We start from the raw sequence: 15,619 nt of genomic DNA, 5'->3' as shown, positions 1-15,619 counted from the left end.
TCTCCCTACTCTATTCCCTATCCTCACCTCTCTCCTCCCTCCCTCTCTCTCTCTCCCCCCCCCTCTCTCCCTCCCCTCTCTCCCTCTCTCTCCCCTCTCCCCCCCCCTCTCTCTCTCTCCTCTCTCTCTCTCTCCCTCTCTCTCTGTCCCCCCTCCTCTCTCTCTCTCTCTCTGTCTCTCTCTCTCTCCCTGTCTCTCTCCCTCCCTGTCTCTCCCTTCCTCTCCCCTCGCTCTCTCTCTCTCCCCTCTCTCTCTCTCTTCCTCTCTCTCCCCTCTCTCTCTCTCTCTCTCCCCTCTCTCTCTCTCTTCCTCTCTCTCCCCTCTCTCTCTCTCTCTCTCTCTCTCCCCTCTCTCTCTCTCTTCCTCTCTCTCCCCTCTCTCTCTCTCTCTCTCCCCTCTCTCTCTCTCTTCCTCTCTCTCCCCTGCTCTCTCCCCTCTCTCTCTCCCCCTCTCCTCTCTTCTGTCATTTCTCTGTTCACGTCTGGCTTACATTATCTGCACCCCCCCCCCCCCCCCCCCCCTTACTCATTGTCTCTCATTACCACTCATTACCTATTTGTTGGGTGGGGGCTCTCATCATGGACTCTTCTGTCTCTCAAACACAGTCAGGTTCACCACAAGGTCAAATCAGACTCGAAGTCCAAATGTTTGCCTCCATCCCTCCTGCTCTGCCTCCCCCCGGGGGGGGGGGAGTTTTTTCCTCCCACCCTGCCCATTTCCCCTCCATAAATCCTGCTTCTTTAGCATTCTGTTCCAGGCACTGGGATGATCCTCACAGAAGGTCAGAGGTGACGACATGATGACGTTTCTCTCGTTAGCTCCTCACTTTTCGCTGCCGCTGATTTCTGTGTTCGGCACCGTTTCATCGTATCTCTGATGATCTTCATTATCTGCATTAACGTTTAACCCCAAACTGCCTGCTCAGAGTCTGAGTAACGTCCAGCTGAGTGCGTCAGGATGCTGGACGCAGCAGTGGGTCCCAGAGTGTGGGCTGCTGAAGACACTGTAGGGGACCGTGAGATGACATTTCAAATAATTTTTAGAAAAAGTCTTTGATTTTAATTTTGTAATGTAATCAAGTTTAAAATGACCCCAAAATTTATAATTTTAACATCTTCCAAACCAATATAACAAATCCGTGAGATCTAAATGATGTGCCTTTCTTCATTTATCAGACCGAAATTAACCGACTTATTGGACCTAAGTGTGTGTGTGTGTGTGTGTGTGTGTGTGTGTGTGTGTGTGTGTGTGTGTGTGTGTGTGTGTAAATACTGGCATTTTTAAATCATGTGACAGACATAAAACAGTTTAACTTTAATTTATATTTTGATCTTTTTTAAGCTACGAAGAACTCCTAAATGTTCGTAATCAGCGTTTGAACTTTTCCATTAGCTGCAGACGAACGTATGTCGAGATGAAGTCGTAGCTACCGCAGAAATCCCAAAGACATGATTGGATTTATGGACCAGAAAGGCAGGAACCTGAAAACAAAAAACCTTTATAGTTTAAGTTTCAGGTGGTTCACTGAAAAAAAAAAATAATAAAATTGTCAAAGGACGGTTTTACAAATTTATTTATTTATTTGACAGGAACATTGCACAACAAATGTGTTGCACAGACCAAATTTAGCTACAAGCTAATTTTCATTTGTTGTCCGCGGGCAGAAGCAAGAAACAGCAGGTCACAATGTACAAAATACTGCAAAATATAAAAACAGATACAAGTACCAGCAAGAAACACCAGCAATGGATTACTCACTCAAGACACTGTCAATAATCAATTAGTCTTCACAAGTCTGACCATCTTTCAACCATTTCTTTGTGTAAAATTTAAACTGTTGCAGAGTGTCTCTCTCTGGAACAGTCAAAGGTAAAGAGTTCCACATCCCTGCAGCTTTGACAGAGAAGCAGCTTTGTCCAAATGTGGGGATCCTAAAATTCACCCAACGGTCTCCTCTGGAGGAGGAACGTGTTGTTCTCTGTCCTGCTTCATCACACGATTTTACAAACAATTTCAGAGGCTGTGGTGCCAGATTATGAACAATTTGATACACTAAACTGACATTGGAGAAGAAAATAAAATCTTCAAATGTTAATTTATATTTTTTCACAATGTTACAATAGTGGTATGAAAAAGGTTTTTTATCTAAAATTTTAACAGCCTGTTTATAAAGAATTTTTAGTGGCTGTAATGCTGTGTTGGTCGACAAAGACCAGGTTGTGATGCAATAAGTAAAATGTGAAAAGCTTGGCTGCATCTGTGCTCATCTGATTACAAATATATCTAAACTGATGTAAATTGAATTTTACAGTTTTGATTAGTTTAGAAATGTGTTTTTTAAAGGACAGTGTCCTGTTCAATACCACACCTAAATATTTGACAGATTCCACTTCCCTAAGTTTTTCTCCTTTTAGTCTAATTTCCGGTGCAATGTGAAGATTGTTTCTTTTAGAGAAAAACATGCTAACAGATTTATTAAAATTTAATGTTAAACATGTTTGCACCATCCAATCTGAAATCTTTTCCATTGCATCCTTGAGCACAGCAGCTGCTTTTTGACTTGAATTTGTATGAACATATATCACCGTGTCATCTGCATAGACCTGGGTGTGAACTTCAGGACATTTATATAAAAACTGAACAAGAGGGGGCCCAAAATGGTGCCTTGTGGCTTTCATTCCATAAGAATGAAACGTGTGTTGGTGGTGACACTTGGACTCAGTGTCTCTGTGATTTCAGGTTTTAGTTTTTCACGTTTTGTTCCTGTGAATATCATGAATGAATGAGTGACTTAATGAATTTTCCTCAACAAGTAGAATGATCACGTCATAATTTTCATATTTTCTGGAGCAAGTTGCACCTTTTTCTGTGTTATCATTTAATTTGGGATTTTTGTGCCTTGTTTCAGTGAACTTTAATTTATATTTCTGGAGTTTAGTGCTTTGATATGAAGTTATTATGATTACTGAAAGTGTGTGTGTGTGTGTGTGTGTGTGTGTGTGTGTGTGTGTGTGTGTGTGTGTGTGTGTGTGTGTGTGTGTGTGTGTGTGTGTGTGTGTGTGTGTGTGTGTGTGTGTGTGTTAATATAAGTCACACAGAGTGTAATTCACAGGACCTCCCAATCCCCTTGTGTTGGTTTTTGGAGGCTTTGGGATCAGAACATACTGGTGATTTTTTTTTTTTTTTTTTCTGATTCTGCTGTTGCATTTGAAATCTTTCTGTTAAAATTGATACCAGGAGAACACAAGCAGACATAATGTAATTATGATGATGATTGTTATTTTGGGGGACGTGCCCGTTCTGACAGTTTCCGTGTTCAGTAGCGTTTTCATGGCGGCTGTGATGGTTTCCTGCCGCCTCGCCATGCTCCACTTTGGATGTAATAACATGCAAAATCTATGATTCAATACACGGCGGGCTTGTGGCGTCACTGAACTGTCTTGCGGCTGCACAGTTTGAGGTGAAGATGCAAATGTGTGACCTTGAAAACTCATTCAGCACTTTGTGTTCACTGCAGCATCATTCAGCACTTCTTGGACTTTCCGCACTGACGCCCCACAGAACGAACCGTCCGCTGGTTTATGTATTTGATCCATGAGTAAGATCTAACTTTACCCACCCGACTGTCTAAATGTTTAACAACCATTTTAATGCTTGATGTCTAGCACTTTCCTGATACAAACTGAAAATTGATTTTGAAGTAAAAGATACGGCCAAATCGACACACTGACCTCGACCTACGGACTGCTCAGTGGATCAGTTTTTAACATTTTAACTCAGTTGAGTTGATCTTCTGCTTCTTTGTCTTCAAACTTTCATAAAGGTCAGACTGATCACAGGAATGTTAACTTTATGAGGTAAAAAACAAAAATCTGTTTGTGTTACGCTGTAGAGCGACTGAACGTATCAGTTTGAACTATGTTCAGTTCACAGTTTGTTCATACTGTCTTACTGCTTCAGAACAGCAAAGTTATGCTATGCTAACAATGCTATGCTAACAACAGCTGGCTGCTTCTGTCGTTCGCTTTGTGCAGTTGCATGTGATGCTGCCCCCGGTGGTGAAGAAAAGGTGAGCAGAGGCAGTGCCAGCGTTCTGCAGCATAGTAGTAAAAACCTGGTCTTTTTTTTTTTTGTGAAACGCGTTTGAAGGTCATCAGATTGTACACTGAATCAAATTTTTCCGTAGTGATGTCGCAGCTCGCGTATCTGGATATGTGTCGTATCGTATGGTTTGTGAGGGAGAGATGAGGCTTCTTTACTGGATGTAGAAAAGTCAGGAACATCTGCACCCTCCTTCTTCAGTGTTGATTGACACTGTCATGTTCTGCTCCACCTTCCTGTTCACTGACGGGTTTTGCAGCACGGCTCGTCACTGAATCGGCTCTCACCTCATCCGGCAGGTATTATTCTATTGTTATTGGACATCTGCTGTGGGGGCGCTAAGCCTCCAGCGGCAGTCCTGTCTCGTCTGTCCTGATGTGCGTCAGTGCTGGGTGATGTAGCGATGGACTGTTTCCTGTGAATCTGATGAATCCTCCGCTTTGACTCTCTGACTGTGAGAAACGCTCTTTGAGTTCAGAGGAAAAACGCAGCGCAGCTTCACAATTAGCTGGTTTCTGTTTGCAGGACGTTGTGGAACCACATAAATTAATCAGGAAACGAGTCATTCCTCCGCCTGCTGCACGCTCCAGCAGTACGGGTTCAGAGGAAGGACCCGTCTTTTATTAATTTCTGGGCCTGTGACGCCTGCGTCGTCCTGCTCCTCGACCCCGATGGACCCAAACGTTGTCCTGTGGATGAGTCAGTTGGTGTCAGCAGACATTAGTCATTAGTTTACTGTAAGTTTCTGCTCAGGATCAGCTACAGATGTTTTTAATAGGTTTAAGTGTTTGTAGAATCTCAACCATTCGTAACTCTCAGTCAACCTGCAAGTGAAGCTTTTAAGCGCCATCCTGCACCACTTACACTGGAGACGACAAATCAGCCAGCAGCAAAATGCTGCTAACGTCATGACCTTCTCCACCGAGGAGGTCATGACATCAGCAGCATTTGTCTGTTTGGTTTGTTTGTTAGCACAATAACTCAAAAAGTAAAAAGTAAGTCCCTTCAGCTGCTCCCTTGTTTGCGCTCGGGGTCACCAGAAGAAATCCGAGATAGATCTGCATGTTAATTTGGCACAGATTTTACACCGGCTGCCTTTCCTGAACGCAACTTCACATTCCATGGAGAAATGTGGCAGGGGTGGATGGATTTCAATCAGATTTGGTGAGCAGGTAGAAGATGCTCTGGGAAACACGTGCTTCCATTTTGGAGGTTATCCAGGATATATTCTAGAGCTGAGATCCAGAAGGCTCTTTGTCACATAACATTTAACTAAAAAATTTGTTGGAGGATCTTAATGAAATTTGGTGAGCAGATGACTAACATCCGAGAAAGTAAGGGGTTTTATTTTGAGTTTGATCTGGAACATATTTAGGACCCAGAAGACGTTTGAAGCTCTGTGTGGCCTTGGTGAAGGTATGCGCTCTCCGAGTGCCTTCTAGTTATGATTTACTCTGGCGCTCACTTCTCCAATCATATTTGTTTGTACTGACAAAGCTGAGTGTTGCCGGGCAGAATAACTGCTCTACCAATAGAAATAAACCTAGTGACCTTGGTTGTCTTGCCAACCTCTAAAATCTGTGTGTGTGTGTGTGTGTGTGCGTGCGTGCGTGTGAGTGACTAATAGCTGCAGAGTTCTCGTTGTTTCATTTGAGTCAGAGTTATGAAGTGTTACGGGGCCTTTTAGGTTTTAAACTCCCCTGGCAGCAGTTAGGATCTGTGTTACCATGGTTACAAGGCTTTTCGGGTGCTGGCTTTGGCTTTCACTCTCGTGCACTTGAATGAAGCCGAGCCCGTCACGATGGCCGTACATGAGCGGTACTCAGAATTTAATCAAAAGTCCTAATGGGTTTCGTGTGGGGCGTCGTCCTTGTTAGTGTCTACAAGGAGGCGGCTGATTGGACGACGCACGTGCGATCTGGCCGAGAGATTAAGCACACACCGGGTCTGATTGGGCACTTCTGCAGAGTTGACCCGAGTCGGACCTGGTGAACCTGATCAAGGTCAGGTCTCACACACACACACACACACACACACATTATGTGCACGGTGCCACATGTTTTTTGATCAGCTTATTGTTATGATCGAGTGTCTGTGGTCAACTTCACCGCTCTGCAGAAAGCGCGTGTTTAGTGTACAATTCATATCTTACACTAAGTATTGTTTTCCACATGCATTCACAACAACCACCACCCTAAACAAAATAAACACCAACAATGGGACAGTTAACATCAATAATACACTAAACAAAATGAATGCAAAAAAAAAAAGTCCTAAATTAAAGACCTGAAAAAAAGCTCTTTAATTAGTTTTTTTTTTTTTTTCTGGAATTTCAATGAGCGTATGTTCAGTAACAGCACACTCTGTGGTGTGCACATGTGCTCTTGAGTTCTTGTCTATTGTTATGTTTGCATTATAGAGTTTCACATCCAAACAATAAAAAATGAAAACCTTGGACTTAAACGGCGGAGCAACGTACGGACATTGGCCCCCCCTTAAGAGACAGTTTTTGACATATGCGACTTACCTCCTGGAAGATATGGTGACTACTTTGGACAGCAGATCTTCATATGGTTCTGGTTTGTAAACCAGGTTTGTCACAGTTTTGGTGAAGGGTTTTGATGTGTCGTATTTGACTTGGTGTTTTACTGAGGAGGGCAGCTGTAGGCCGTCTTCATAAACACACAGATCCTCCACGCAGAGACTTTTTGTTGGGATTTTTGTTTGTGTTTCTGTTCAGTGTGTGTGTGTGTGTTTGTGCATGCATATGTGTGTGTGTCTTTGTTTGCAGTGCGCTTGGCCATAATTGCTCGCCCCCCCATCTTCTGTTCACTTCACACATGACATGGTCCACCTTTTTACCCATCTGTCAGTAGAGTGTGTGTGTGTGTGTGTGTGTGTGTGTGTGTGTGTGTGTGTGTGTGTGTGTGTGTGTGTGTGTGTGTGTGTGTGTGTGGTGAGCTGTCATGCGAAGCGGGAGCTGCGCTGATCATTGAGTCCAGCCGATGGCATATGTCCATGTCCTCGGGTGCTGCAGCATGTCAGATTGCAGAAAAGAAGCTGAGCGGACGGGATCTTGTCCACACGGATGTGCCCACGCCGCATATGCAACGCCTCAGATTTAAACACTCCAGTTTCTCTGTTGCTGCTGACTGATCTGCCGTCATCTGCGCCAGCACGATGGTTACATCTCAGCAGGACATTTGAAGGTGTTATGGCTCCAGGATGAATTCAGACCTTATAAAGGGACTTTCATTCTGAAACTGGATGTAAAAGCAGCTGAAGTTCATCCACACCAACAGGGGGAGTTTGTGAGTCACAGTGTGTGATAACACAGGAAACCAAGAGGCTGGATGGAAGCCATCATTTTACACTCAAATGAAACATTGAAATAATGGAGGAACACAACAAAGGATTTATTTTGTATTTTTATATACGGTGCATTTTTGAACTATTTACAGTGTATTTTTGGACTATTTACTGTTCATTTTGGACTATTTACCATGCCTTTTTGGACTATTTACCGTTCATTTTTGGACTATTGACTGTTCATTTTGGGACTTTTTAACCATTCATTTTTATACTACTTACCATGCATTTTTGGACTATTTACCGTGCATTTTTGTACTTTTTACCATTGATTTCTGGACTACTTACCTTGCATTTTTGGACTATTTACCGTGCATTTTTGTACTTTTTACCATTGATTTCTGGACTACTTACCTTGCATTTTTGGACTATTTACCATGTATTTTTGTACTTTTTACCATTGATTTCTGGACTATTTGCCATGCATTTTTGGACTATTTACCATGCATTTTTGTACTTTTTACCATTGATTTCTGGACTATTTACCTTGCATTTTTGGACTATTTATCATGTATTTTTGTACTTTTTACCATTGATTTCTGGACTATTTGCCATGCATTTTTGGACTATTTACCATGCATTTTTGTACTTTTTACCATTGATTTCTGGACTATTTACCATGCATTTTTGGACTATTTCATGTCCAATTTTTTGGACTATTTACCATGCATTTTTGGACTATTTACTGGTCATTTCTAGACTGTTTGCCATGCATTTTTTGGACTATTTAATGTCCATTTTTGGACTATTTACCATGCATTTTTTGGACTATTTACCGTGCATTTTTTTGTACGTTTTACCATTGATTTCTGGACTATTTGCCATGCATTTTTGGACTATTTAACATGTATTTTTGGACTGTTTAACATGCATTTTTGGTTCCTATACTGTGCATTTTTTAGACTATTTGCCGTCCATTTTTGGTCAATATACTGTGCATTTTTGGACTATTTACTGTGCATTTTTGTGTTGTGTACAATGAATTTATGGAGTATTTACTGTGCATTTTTGTGTTGTTTTCCATTGGTTTTTGGACTATTTACAGTGCATTTTTGGACTTTTTGATGTGCATTTTTGGACTACAGGGTGGGCCAATAAATGTTACCATTTTTGATCGTACGCAAGTTTTTGAAATGAGAACTTTTTCGAACATTTTATTTACAGACTTGTAACAGAAGCATCAAATTAACATTTGATACCAAAGGTTTCCCACTTTGTCTCTTGCTTTCCGCACAGTTCAATAATTGATGACATGTTCAATCCACGCTCCTCTTCTTTGGATTACAGCTGCAACACACACATTGAAGTTTGTGACACATCTCAAGAGGGAAAAGAAATTCGAAAAGAAATTCAGAGAATCCCTCTTGAGATGTGTGGCAATGTCATCACAAACTTCAATGTGCGTATTTACAGAGTATTTTTTACTATATATGGTGCATTTTTGAACTACTTGCCATGTATTTTTGGACTATTTACTGTTGATTTTGGACTATTTACCGTGCATTTTTGGACTATATACTGTGCATTTTTGGACTATTGAACATTCATTTTGGACTATTGAACATTCATGTTTGGACTTTTTGACCGTTCATTTTTGGACTATTTACCGTGCTTGTTTTGGACTATTTACTGTGTATTTTTACCATGCATTTTTTTGGGGGGGGGGGGGGGGACTATTTACCGTGCTTGTTTTGGACTATTTACTGTGTATTTTTTGGACTATTTAGCATTCATTTTTGGACTACTTACCGTGCATTTTTGGACTATTTACCATTGATTTCTGGACTATTTACCATGCATTTTTGGACTGTTTAATATGCATTTTTTGGTCCATGTACTGTGCTTTTTTTTTTTTGCTATTTGCCATGCATTTTTGGACTATTTAACAGGCATTTTTGGTCCATATACTGTGCATTTATGGATGATTTACCGTGAATTTGTTGACTATTCACTGTGCATTTTTGGACCATTTTTGGACCAAGCTTTACTAACTAATAAATAACTTTTTAATGATACGAGATAGAAACGTACTTTTTTTGCTGAAAAGTTAACTCCACAGACTTTCGAGCCAGCCGTCTGGCCATCTTTGTACTCCTCATAGAAGTTGTGTGATGATGTGCACAATGTGAGTGTCCAATCGGAATTGGTTCACCGTCACGTGGTTTTCCAAAATCCAAACGTAGGGCAGATTCACCTCACGTGACAAACCAAAGATTGTTTTTAGGAGTGATGTGTTACTAGTTGGCCCTTTTGAATAGCCATCTGGCTGCTTGCTCCAATGCGCCCTGCGCCATTACGCACAGTGATCAGTGAAAGTGAGCAGATGGAGCAGACGGAGCAGACGAAGGGCCTCTGATGACAATCTCACGTGCTCAAACACAGAGTGTGTGAGTTTTAGAGATGCTCCACTCCTCATTACCTGTGAATGTTACTGGATAAGCCTGTGGCAAGCTCTCTCGCTCCGGTATAAAGCACTGTTTACCATATCAATGGAGCGAGGGGGGAGGGGCTGCTCCTCAGAGTGTAAGTGGGCTAAAGAGTCAAAGTTGCTTTTAGAGCAGGACAGAACACTCCAAAACACAGTAGAAGTAGAAGTTTGTGATGTGACCTTTGTGTAATAGCAGACAGAAATTGCTTTGAGATGAAGACAAACAAAACGCATAGACCATTTTGTATATATTGTTCAAAATATGTATTTGTGTTTATTGTTTGAACCTTTTTGTTGTACAGTCTTTCACACAAGATCTCAAATTACCTTTATAAGGTGTCAAAAAAGTTGTTTTAGTTTGCTGTGTGTTTTGAATAAATGTGTGTGGAAAATTATTTCCCACTTTCAGTGGGACTATCAGTCTGTCTCACTGATGGCCACACCTGCTCGTAATCCGTCATCTGACCAGCATGTCTGTGAGCACCAGTGTTGCTACAGTTACTTTGAAAATGTAACTTACTTTACAGATTACTTACTTTACTGATTACTCAGTTTTAAAAATAACTAAATTAGGTTACTAGTTACTTTATTAGTTACGTTCAGCAGCTGCTGACAACACCCCCCCCCCACCTCAAAATTAGAACCCGTTTTGCCAATACTCACTTTACAGTCACCCTTTCCTGACTTCAGTGAACATACATGTTTTATAAAAAATAAAATCAACATCTTTCTTGATCCTGTATTTAAATTTTGACAGCACTGTAACAGTAAAACTTACAATTTGTAATCTACATTGTTTATAAATGTAACTATGAAATTCTTTCTAACATTTAAATTCTTTCTCAGCATTTTAATTGTTAAAATTATTATTATTATACTTTTAGTCGTATGACAGTTTGTCTTCAAAACTGGACCTTTAATCTAAGGGTATCGCAGCAGTTTTATGATTACAAGTACATACATAGGGGATTGGGCCGATACCGGTATCGGGATCAGTGCATCCCTAATTTAAAGTGATGTAATGATGACAGAGTGCATTATGGGACATGTGCAGTTCATGTTTTTGCTGAGAGACAAGCACCTCCAAAATGTAACAATTTGATTCTAACTTGCTGTAAATGAAACCACGTGGCCATGTTTTGTTTAATTATCGTTATTTATAGAAACCCTGATGATGTTTTTGATGGCGGTGGGTTCTTGGCATTCAGCTTTATGGTTTTTATGAACCCGGCGTGAACGCGTCACATGTTTTCCTCTGAGCTCTCGGTGCACGCACACTTGGTGAGTTTGGAGCCGTTGTTTCTCACACAGCGGGGCTCGGCCTCGGCCTCGATTGCCGGTTGTGTTGCATTATCCGCCTCCCTGCGTGTTTTTTTTTTTTTTTTTGTGCAGACATGCTCTCAGCTGAGGGAGCTGGTTCACGGACCGGTCAGAACCGCCTTATTTCCTTTTAATTGACTTAAGATGGGCAAACAGGACCTCAGCGAGCACACGGTACCCATTACACTCCAGAAACACACAACTCGGGGATGCACGCTGATGAAGTGCACGTACTGACACACACATATGCACGTGCGAGTTAGTGGCTCTGCAGCTCCATCCGTCTAAATGAGCGCGTTGTGTTTTCTTAGTCAGCGCCACTGCTTCCAGCTGCCTGCAGCTCTGCCAGGCCTCGTGCACCATTAGTCATCTTTTTAGTCACCTTGCTGCATAATGCGCACCTTAGTTTAGTTATGCGTGCCACAGACCAAGGTCATGATCACAGAGGAGAGCTTAGAAAAGCACCTTTAATGTGACAGCTTGTAGGCAAACTGAAGCTCTTTTTCATTTAAAGTACGAGAAACTGGAATAATCAGCATAACAGCCTTTACACACACACACACACACTTGTTCTTTAGATGCATCTTGCTGCAGCTTTTATTGGAAGCACAATCATAACTCAGAGAGCGGCAGCGGCCTTGGCAGCCAGCAGACCTCAACTTTGGAGACAAAAAGCAACTGAAGCTCATTTCGACCTGCGTGCAGCTCTAAAACCACACACATGTTCAGAGGTGCCAGAACTCTTTTCTTTGAAGTGTCGTAAATATCACGGACGGAGGCCGACAACCTGAACGGAAATGTTGAGAGTAAAATATAAAGCGTTGAACCTTCATCGGTGCACACCATGAAACACACCACTGCACCAGAACGTCGTCTCTTTACGTTTTTATTGATGCCGTTAGTGTAGGAATATAACGAAACACAGTCAATCTGCAGCTATTTAAAAAAAAAAACCTTTGAGTATTTGGATGATAAATCACATTTCATTTTGAAAAATGTTTGGTCTTTTTTTTTTTTTTTTTTTTTTTTTTTTTACCCAAAGTCAAAATATGCCCATTGGGTATTGTGACGACTTTCTGTCCATCTGTCTGTCCATCTGTCCGTCTGTCTGTCCATCTGTCCGTCCGTCCGTCCGTCTGTCTGTCTGTGCTAAGCATGAGTCCAGTCCTGTTTCTGCCAGGGTCTTCAAATTCACAGGGAACATTCTTGGGACACAGACCTTGGACAAGTTCAAAAATGGCTAACCTTTACCTGTGGTCAGAGGTCGAAAGGTCAGACTCTGGTTGCTGTTTTTATGCTCATATGGCTGAGGGTATTTTAGCATTGCACTATATTTTCTCTTTTTTAACATGATTTTTTCAGTACAAATATTCAGTACCTGGCCCGACTCCCTGCAGTGAGACTCCATGAGAAAAATTATTAAAGGGCCCACAGTATTTAGGATCAGAGATTCTTTATTGTCATTCCATCCATTTAAAACATGAAAGAAGGAAATTACGGTCTTGAGTCTCAGTGGTTGTATCGATCATTCACAATAAATAGAATCAGTATTTAATATTTAGAACACGAACATAAAATACACTATGTCAGCATCACTACCATGAGTACTGCAGTAATCCTCAACCGGCATCAATTTAATGAATATGATAACGGAAGGTCGAGCTAAAATAAAACCATACAAGAGCATAAAATCCAATAAAAATTGAATATAAAATCCAATAAAAGCTACGAGCAACATAGAAAAAAGCAAACATGGTTATATACATGTACATATATATACATATATAAACACACACCAAATTGGATCAAGATAAGTGAAACTGAAGATAATTATATTGGCGACAGTTACATAAAATGTCAGCTGAATAAGTGTAACGGTTCAGAAGATACCCCGGGGTTCGCTTGGACCCCAGGGATATGGATTAGGGTTAAATGTGATTATATTCCAATTCAAAATTTTTTATTTGATAATAAAGTCGCATTTTGTGTATATATATATATATATATAAAAAGTCTCCTGTATAATGTGTGGAATGTTCATTTATTAATTTGCTGAGAATTGGTCAACTGTTGTGGTAGCCAAAAACCAACGTGAGTGCACACGAAATGGCCCCCGACCCACACATTGGACATAGAGAAGGAAGACGTCTGCTTCAGCTAAAGAATCACTCCCAAGGGGTTGTGTGACCATGTTGATGTGTTTTAGAACATAACTTCTGTTAAGTAATTAGAAAATAATGTTTAATTAATCTCATGTAGAAAATTTCACCATGTACCTCGCTCGACTTTCTCCCTTACATTTGCCAACAAAGATGACTGCATGTTAGGTTTCTTTAACAGAAACCTAACATGCAGTCTGTATGTTAGTCTGTGTGGCTATCAGTCTGTCTCACTGATGGCCACACCTGCTCGTAATCCGTCATCTGACCAGCATCTACTAACCATCCAGCAGGGGGCAGCCACATCTATGGGACATTACATACGTTAAATAAAGTTAAGTTTTGGATTGATCTGGTGCATCAAAGTTTACTTGATATATAAGAGTTTGTTTTTAGAAACTGATTGTCATGATGAGAAAGGCCCTGTCTAGGTCCTGATCCACATCAGACTTGAAGAGGTTTTAAAGCCACCCGTCCATTGTGCAGACTTTCTCCAGATCAATAAGTTGAGCCCATTCAGAGGGAGTTCGTCTGTTGGGATAGTTTTACTGATGGCAGTGTGAGGCTGAAGGACGGCTCAGCGGAGCTTCGTCCTCTCTGAGTTCTAGTTTTCATTGTAGTTTGATCAGTTCTACTTCCTGCACCAATAATCAGCTTCAGGGATGAATAATTTACAGCCGTTAAATGTGCAGATTTATTCTTCTGCCGACGCCGTGGCTCGAGTTTTGTTCGTTCTGGAAGATGTTTTAAATTATTCACATTTTTCGCTGCAGGCACTCGTTATCCACTGCCCTCCGCCGCGCGCTAATGCTGAGCTAAAATATGCTCGTCAAAAAATAGAAAAACAGAGAGATGAATATTTCATATTTAGTTATCGGCTGCTCTGTGTGATACGAGGCCAACCTGCGAGCTGTGATGTCATCACGTCGTGATGATGATCAGGCGTTTCCTCCCAGAGGTCATCAGAGGTCAGCGTCCTGCTCAGAAACTCACTGAAGAACACAGTGTTTGAAAACGTGGATAAAAATGTTGTCTGACAGTCGCATCTGCAATTTCTATGTTTCATTTTAATTAGTGAACATTGTTAGCATCTTGCTAATGTAGCTAATATCAGCTTGATCAGAGTGAAAGAATTCACTCGTCTTTTTTTCTCACTCGTTCCTGAGTTTGAGTCCGTCTTCGCTGGATTCAGGACTCATTCTTGGTCTTCAGTCAACAGAATCTTGTGGTGATCTGCTCTTTTGGTGACGGACTCCGGTGGCGTTTGGTTTCTTCACCATTAACCTTCTGTTTCCTCTCACCGACCTCAGTTTGAAAAACCAAACAAATAAACAACCAGAGCTCCTGTCGGCTTCGGAGTGAAAACACGAGCACGTCCAGGTCAGATCTTATTGTGCATCACCGCGCCTGAAACATAAACATGTAACGCATTCATCGTGCTGTGAGCAGCCATAATGTGTTCATCTCACGTGCTCATATCACTATGGTGATGAAAGTTTGGATAATCATGCACCATTAATTAATTATCAACATCAGACATTTAACATCCCAATTTTTTTTCTTCCTAAAGGTGAAGCTCCTCCCCCTGTCCCACTGCGTGCCGTTTCCATTTTAAGCTTTTAACTTGTTTTTTTATGTGAAATTTCCCACCATCATCCCTCCTCCATCCTCAGCATCCTTCCTTCCTTCTGCGCTACCGGATCATCATCTTATCATTGTAATGTGAAAGAGGAGGAGTTATGTCTTCATTAATCTGAACATTATTAAACTTTGTCATCATGTCACATATACTCAGTCGTTAACTAAGTACATGTAACCAATCCTGATTCTAGTGCATTCGGGATCCAAGTTCTACATTCAGGATCAAAGTTCTACATTTGAGATCGAAGTTCTGCAGTCAGGATCAATGTTCTACATTGAAGATTGAAGTTCTACACACAGGATCAAAGTTCTACACATAGGATCGAAGTTCTACATGCAGGATTGAATTTATACACACAGAATCAAAGTTCTACATGCAGGATCAAAGTTCTATACGGCAGGGATATACATCTGGAGCTGGTCCCCGGGCGCCTAAAGGCGACTTCTGCTCCTAACTGGCATTAATCACATTTCATTGTGCAGGGAACATGTTCCTTTGTGCATATGACAATAAAATTCTTTTGAATCCTTGAATCCTTTGAATCCTATACACAGGAGTTATACAGTCAGAATCAAAGTTGAAGATGTGACCTTCACCACC

At 41.2% G+C, this 15,619-nt stretch overlaps 1 protein-coding gene across 1 annotated transcript in view; it reads left to right on the top strand.

The window, feature by feature from the left end:
* Positions 1 to 15,619, top strand: part of bcas3 (BCAS3 microtubule associated cell migration factor) — a 700,663-nt gene that overhangs the window by 402,636 nt on the left and 282,408 nt on the right.

This window comes from Thalassophryne amazonica, chromosome 4 (assembly GCF_902500255.1).
Source record: "Thalassophryne amazonica chromosome 4, fThaAma1.1, whole genome shotgun sequence".
NCBI lineage: Eukaryota > Metazoa > Chordata > Actinopteri > Batrachoidiformes > Batrachoididae > Thalassophryne > Thalassophryne amazonica.
The sequence above is the reverse complement of the archived record's forward strand: the minus strand, read 5'-3'. Positions and strand labels throughout refer to the sequence as shown.